This window comes from Polyergus mexicanus, unplaced genomic scaffold (genome assembly GCF_030449975.1).
Source record: "Polyergus mexicanus isolate NDT 795.1 unplaced genomic scaffold, iyPolMexi1.0 SCAF_18, whole genome shotgun sequence".
Taxonomy (NCBI): domain Eukaryota; kingdom Metazoa; phylum Arthropoda; class Insecta; order Hymenoptera; family Formicidae; genus Polyergus; species Polyergus mexicanus.
This window is the reverse complement of record NW_027223338.1, coordinates 4798904-4807320: the sequence shown is the minus strand read 5'-3', so window position 1 is coordinate 4807320 and position 8417 is coordinate 4798904.

Here is an 8417-nt window from a genome sequence, read left to right as displayed (position 1 = left end):
CTATCTATTCCGCATTTAATTTTTAGCCATGATGATTATATAAAGTTTACAAAGAGCGGCTAGTAAGATTAAAAAGATATAATACCTATTTTTGTCAATTTAAGTCGTATGATATGACCCCAATACAGGGGCTCAGACATTGGACTAAGAATTCTTTTAATAGTTTCCATTCTTATATAAAATCAAAAATTTGATAATAATTTTCTAATATGCAAGATACTTCAGATTTTAATAAATAAATTTTGAGATTATATAAAGACAAGAGAGATGTGAAAAAACTCGTATGCGTAAATTCACCACAATCTTTTTGCATCCGGATATCTGAATATTTCGGATACAAAGAAATTGTGAATTTACGCAATTGCAAATTGAGTTTTTTCTTATTTCTCTTAGATATTCTCTGTCACTGAAGGAAGTCGAATGTGTACTGAAAAATTTACATTTTATAATTTTGTTATTATTATAATACAGAAAAACTATATACACGCTAGATCCTGACTCTTATAGGCCTAATTTCTTATTATTTTTTTCATATGTTAAGGATATTATGTCGATAAATATACATAAAGCATTATTGCATATATATTATATTGTTATGTTGCTGCAATATTATATTGCAATATTTCTGTAGGCGGACATTTTACTGTTGCTGCAATATCATAACAACGTTACAGCAACATTTCGCAATGTTTCTGCAATATTGCAATCTTGCAGAAAAATGTTGCTGCAATGTTATTGCAATCTTGCGGTGCTGTATGGGAGTATATATATATTTTTATCAATGAAATATATCATAAATACGTATATTTGGTTTGTAATAATATAATAAGAGATTATTAACGTCACATATACATAATGCTATATATGATTTATTAATATATATCCTGTACGAAAAAATTCCACAGTTCAATATTGATGTTTTTCCGTTCAAATTCTCGTGATCGTGTGTGTCGCCATTTTCCCCAGAGCCGTATATTTCAAACGAAAAAAATTTCCCCATTATATTCCCTTTTTATTTTCAAAATTACGTATACGTCTTTCTTCATATGAATCTATTAAAATTTATTAAAATTTATCCCGGCATTAAGCTCACTATGGTGGAAAGCGAGAGAAAAAAAAAGATTCACGCATACGAAATAATTCATAATTCATTTTTACAAACTGTATTCTTTCATCTATACTTTTTTTTTCACGTCGAAAAAAAGAAGAATTGGAAATTATTTCCGTGCAATTGTTATTCCATTCTTTCCTCTCATCTTTCAAGTATTCTCGGTTCGCTGCAAAGCGCTCGGCTCTATCTTTTATGGCGAAGGCGGCGGCCGAACCTTTGACCTATTTTTCTATCGATCTCGCCTGGTTTTGCATCTGGGGCGTCTCGACAGCCCCGGACCAGGTCGCCGAGATTTTCACCACTCCCTGGCACGGAGATGGTCCTCGCGCTAACCTAAGCATTCTGTTGTACACTCGTGCTCTTAAGATATTTACATTTTACAAGACCGGTCGAGATAAAAAAAAAATGATACACGTAGCATACCTATATTCGTGAGAAAATTAACGAAAGAGATTTTTTGCGACGATGAGATTCAGACGAATATCGAAACGAATAATTAATATATCGATTAAGAATATTGTTACGTATTTATAATATTCCATACGAAATTATTTTTTAAAAAAGAACTAAATGGATTAGCTACATCAACAGTTAATAAATCTAATATATTTTGAGATTCATGAATTTCATATTGTGCGCGCACACATACACACACATACAAAACATTAATTTAGCCTTTCAAAATATAAAATTAATAACTAATTTATGAGTTAAAGTAAAGATTTGCTCTGTAAAATTAAAATCTTTATTTTCATGAAATTTTGTACGGTCGTTATAAAATTTTTATGATACAGTCACTATAAAAAAATTTAGTTCGATATCAAATAATATTTACGATTTCGAGATTAAATTATATTCTACGGAGTAAATCTTTACTTTTTAACTCGCGAATTAATTATTGTATAATTTTATATCTATTAATTTTTGAGCTAGTCCGACCAGCTCATTTTTTAAGTATCAAAATTGGCTACGTAAGTTGTCACACAGATATAATCGACGATACATGCGCGGTATCGAAATGGCAGTATATATTGAAAATATTTGAATATCGTGAGTATCTATTATGTGACATATTACTATGGATCTCATTGTGCTTGAAGAGAATATGTTCGGTCTTGGGCGATCAGCGTTCGCGTTTCTCGAGGAGAGACGAAAGCTTCATTATCATCGCGTTACGTAACGTTCGATGATCGTCGAGCATTGTAATTGGCGACGATTAAACGAAGACGGCGTAAATTGAAAGCATCGCTCATTCTTACATCAAACGAAGCAGAAGTTGTTCAAGAACCTGTTGAAGAAACTACCTCGTTTAATTATCTTTTTACAACAGGATCTCTATTAAATATAGATAAATGCGTAAATAATATGCGTATATATATATATATATATATATATATATATATATATATATATATATATATATATATAAAATATTTTTCAAATATAATAAAAATATAGATACTTTTCTTCTTTTAAGTACATTCTCGAAGTACAGGATATAGCTTCGCGAATTTTGCAAAAAAAAAAAAAAAAAAGCATTTTACATTTGAACGCGCGAATACTTGCGGGTTAACAGCCGAATATTAAGCATAACGATTACTAGCGGAATGATTGAGAGAATTAGGCGGTTTGGTGGCGCAGTAGCGCTCACAATCAGTCGATTAACCAGCGCGGCACATAACAACGCGCCGCGGAACAAGGCCGAAAGGAGAGAGAGAGAGAGAGAGAGAGAGAGTGAGTGAGTTGAAGGAGGATGGGTAAGGGGGATGGAGGAGGGAGAAGGAGGAAGGGTTAGGCAGCGTTCCGTAAAACGTCGGTACTCTCGGCACGGCACGCCGGCCGTCCTATTTCTGCGCTCGGGTAAGTTCGTACGTCGGGGCGATCGCGCACGAAGCGAACGGAGAGAGAGAGAGAGAGAGAGAGAGAGATATAAGTAGGTCGTTCATAGCCGCACGTGTCGTCCTTGACTCACATAGAGCGGCGCGCAGGCGCTCGCTGTTGCCGCATTGCTGGTCGCTAGGGTTCTTTTCTTTGTTCGCCTCCGCGCTCGCGTATCTCGTTCCACTGGAGAACGGATTTTGTGAGTGTGAATGTGTGTAACGCGTGTACCGTGTTGCGCGCGCGTTCCCGTTCGCGGATAGGAGCTTCCCGTTCGCCCGACGGATACGCGCGTGCGCGTATACGTATATATAGGGTGTCCCGAGAGAATATATCCGCACGATTAAAGTTTCACTCTTTCTTGAAGCCACCCCGTACTCGAAGCGGATCAAACGCTCTCGAGAAAGAATCCGCGAAAAAAAAACTAACTGAGAAAATACGACATCGTTACAATCTCTTTTCCTAGATATATATATATATATATATTAGTTAAATTTTGATACAGAGATATTATTAGAATATTGCTAATAATATCTCTGTATCAAAATTTAACTAAAATCCTTTTCATATGATTATCTTGCATTTGCGTGTATACTCGAATGGAAAGAGAAAGGTTATCATGCGGAAGACAAAGTTTTATTTTCTTTCTCTCGCGAGAGAAAGAATAGATGTAGATTTATATATGTACAATTTCTTTGTGTGAGCCAAGCAGCGTGACGCAATGCGTCGCCCTGTGGCGGAAATATATACTCGATTCTTTTCTCGGCTCTTCAGAGCCTTCCGTGTTTATAACTTCATAAACTATTACTCGACGCTATCGCGGAGAGAAGTATATAGGATCTGGGTCTGTATAAGGGATAGATTAGACTTGTGACCTTTGTATTTTCCGTTGGATTCTCTATAGCCGAGACTTTGCGACGGCAATTCGCTATGGACATCAAGGACATCCTCGTATCACGAAGACCTCAGTACGGAGTTGGTGATCTTGCTTAGCTTCGGCATCGTGGCCCGAGTATTGATCGCAACGGGAACTCAAAGGGGAGGCTACCACGTTGGGCAATTCGAACCCCAATTGGATCGCCCTACCTCGTGTGGTAGGCAACTGGAGGAGAATGCGAAGCCAGCGAATGCGGCCTATTTCTCAATACATTAGAAACGGGATGTACATATATATACGTGTTATATGAAAATGAGAAAATGCTATTGAAGATGATGAGAAATCTCTAATACACATAACATACCGATAATATATTTTTTTAGGCAACTTATATATTATTCTAATAAAAATGTATACGTCAAATCTTAAATAAAATCAAAATTTTAATGAGAGATAAGTTGAATTATTGTGCCTGTACATATTTAAATAACCTCTATTCCCATACAGCAAGAACATTGCAGCAATATTGCAGCAACATTGCAACATTGCCGCAATGTTGCTACAATGTTGCAATATTGTTACAATGTTGCTGCAATGTTCTGTGCTGTATGGGTTCGTACATATTTGAATCGTGCATATTTAATTACGAGTGTTTGAGCATCACTGCGATATACTGATATACCGGAACACCGGCGTATAGCCCTTCATCAGGCAAGTGAGCTATACACCGATGACCGTGAATCTCAAGATTTATAGTTCGCTTCTTATACCAACCATATGTACATAAATACCGTGGAAATTCCACGAATTATATTATTATATTTAATTGTTATTCGGAATAATTACTTTCGTCAAAATCATTCGGCTTTCTATACTCGTTGTACATAATACCGTTGAAACTTAAAGAAATGTATAAAATCAACAACGTCGAGATATACCGTTATAAAATATATAAAACAAAATTATATAAGCATATATATATATAGGGTGTCCCATAATTCGCGGATCACCCGTCATGTGTAGGTAGAGCAGATGAAACCGAGACGAAAAGTCCTTTACCATTTTTTTCTATAACACTTAATAAAAGAGTTATTATTGAATAAAGTTTGGCCAATCAGCGCCGATCTTTAGCTGGACGCACGTCGGTGAGCAGCGCGCTGTGAAGTATGCAGCGGCGCACACTGTCAGGCACGCGGCTCACCGACGTGCGCCCGGCTAGAGATCGGCGCTGATTGGTCAAACTTTATTCAATAATAACTCTTTTATTAAGTGTTATAGAAAAAAATGGTAAAGGACTTTTCTTCTCGATTTCATCTGCTCTACCTGCACATGACGGGTGATCCGCGAATTATGGAACACCCTGTATAAAGCACAATATTGCTAAGTGAGAAGATATCAGAATAAATATGAATTGATATATAAAAAATTATAGAGCAGAAAAAAAAATAAATGGAAGAGAAATTAGCGATATATCGAGCTCTAGAAACCTACCAATCCCGATGCGCGAATTGATGTTAGATTACGCGAGGATAGCAATTTGTCCTTGCTGCAGGATAATTTTCGATGCGCGAAAAAGATAAAAGGCGCACACAATACAGGATGGATCTGCAATTACGATGTTAATTATGCAACGCTTGTATTACACGTTTCTCGTTTCGATCTCTGTATTCAATTCAATTGCTCGTTTCTCCTTGATATTTTCTCCTAGCCTTGGCCGGCGCCATGCCGGTTCTCCTTCTGCCTTCGGGCTATTACACAAATCGCGATGTTTGCGTCTTCGATTTTCTCAAACGCGCTTGGTGAAGGAAATACGCGATTTAAACACGGGACTTAATTAAATGCTAGATACATGTCGAGAAAGAATAGATTTTTTTTTTTGCCTTTTTTACTGAACATCCTACATCGTACAGTCGTTCCGTAATGGCAGAACGAATTCTGCCACGTCGAAATCGCAACCGTTACGGTTTTGTACGTTGGCACGCGGTTGCCCGCATGGCGACGTTCCTCCCAGATAAGCAACTTCTTATCTACATGCATGCTTACGTAAGCGATCACTCGCGTAAAACCTCGTGCTCCACCGCTCTTCTCCGCGTCGTCGTTTATTCTTTCCCTTTCTTTCCCTCGTATTCTTTCTTTTCTTATCAGTCGTTTCGCGGCTCTTCTTTGTGGGACGTCATAATTGGAATGCCCGATTTACAATGTCATCGCGGTTTCGCGATACAGGATCCTTCCCGAAAATCTCATTGTCTACGTATCTCTTCATCTATCTGATTAAAATCTTCTTTTCGAGAAAATTAAATATCTTGTGTATATTGTATATACATATACAATACATATGTCAGTATAAATATCGTAGGAAATTTAAATAATTTGTGATACTATAATCATAATCGAATTCAAAGTGTTAGCGCTATAAATTTGAAAGTTCAATTCGTCGTAATTTGTTTTACAAAAGAGATATCTCTATATTGGGATGATAAGTAAATTTCAATGTCTGGTAATATTTTTCGAACAACCTTGCGATGCGCGATCCGACGATTCATATTCGTTGTACGTATAATTTCACGATAAAAAATTAGAAGCGTAAAAGAGAGAACATAGACTTTGCACATTTTATTGTTAATTCGAGAAAAACAGTTTTACTTCTTCGACTCTTTTCTTTTTCGTCAATTATAATATTAAAGAATATTATGCGTGTATACGGGAATAGAATATGTAGGATACGCTTTGATACATAATTTTACATTGTTTTAGAAAGATAATACGAGCTAGATATTTCCAAAGATAAATATAACATTAATTCGTTTTAAATATTTAAATATTTCATTAAATTTACCTGGAAAATACGCGCTTCTCCACGCCTATGGCCTCGCCGTACAACGTGTACATACCACGTGTCCTACCCTCGCGTGACTAAGGAGCACGTGGCTCCCCACCTCGCCAAGTCGGATACGAGAGTGAGAGAAATAGATGACGTTTAAGTATGAAACAGATGAAATAGCAGTAGTATAAAAGCTAACAATAAGTGCAATGAAGAGGAAAAGGAGAAAGAGCGATAAATAAGAAACTGCGCGGAGGTAAGTGAGGTATAGACGAGAAAGAGAGAAAGAGAACAAGTAGAAAGGGACAGAGTAATGAATAAATGGAGCGAGAAGGCGATCGATATGTTGGTAGAAATAGAGAGGTCGACTAAGTTCGTGACGGAAAAGGAGAGAGGAACGGTGGGGTTCGGAATTGAAAGTGACAAAAAGGGAGGGAGAGAAATAGAAAAGGACGCGGCGATGAAACGAGTGAAAGAAACGAACAGTGGAAAGAGACGTGTTTAGGAATTACAGAGGGATTGAAGGGAAATCACGAGAGTGAGAGAGAGAGAGAGAGAGAGAGAGAGGAATGGGGAGAAGACGGAAGAAAACGGGACGAGAGAGACACGAGCTTTTGGTGGGGTCGATAGTTGTCCGAGTTGCTGAGAGAGACGGTTGTGTAACAAAGAAGCGAATCGAGTAACGAGAATCCCCGGGGGTGCATTCGTTGGCTTCCCCAAGCAGGAACGCGAGCTTCGTTTTCTCGTTCGTATGAAAAATCGATTATTATCGAATTTAATCAAATTGCAAATGCGCGAATTGAGGAGAGAGAGAGCTAATCTACGAATAATAAATATGACAAATTTTATAATCTTGCAAATAAATAATCATCTTATATTTTGATTAATTATTATTTTTTTTTTTTATCAAAGAAAAATAGGCATATGATTGTAGTATAATTATATACACACATTTTGCCTTTTCCGATCGCGACGATTTCGATCGTTCGCTCGACAGCGTCTCGTGCGTCACGTCGTGCATCGCGCGTGACACTGGAAAACCGAAAGTGAGCGACGCTTGTCAAATACGGACAAGCGTAACAGCCGAGCTGGCGATGTCGATCTAATAATAGTAACGACTTAGTTTATATCTCTCTTAGGTTTATAATTAATTATACTTATACAAGCATATCGATTCGCCGCTAATATATAAGATAAATATATCGATATACCGCGCGAAAAGTAACGGGCAGTATCTCGCAGAATATGTCGCGCGTATAAGCGTTTCTAAAACTTTTATGAAACGCTGGCGCGAATGACCAGCCGACTGCACTTGACTCTCCTATATGTAAGATAAATAGGTGCGGCTGCTTCCTATTAATAGCGGTCCGTTCACGCGGTTCCGCTATACGAGCGACCAAACTGCGCGCTCGCACGCTATTATGTCAAAAATTTCCCGCACCGTAAATTACCTATAATTACGGTGGTGACGTATGTCGGTCGCGAAAATGAAAATTCGTCCAATTTTACGAGGAGGATCCATCTTGGTCGATTCAATATATTAATATAATCTCACTTGGTTATTAGGTGTACAACTTTGCTTCCGCCATTTTTTTCCGAAATTCGAGGCTTTACTGTAAAAAACTGGTTATACATTTATGATTCAAAGTATTGTCCATCGCTGGCCACTACTTTCTCCCATCTTTTGACTTTGACTCGAGTCTTCATTAAGTAATGCCTCCAATTCTGCA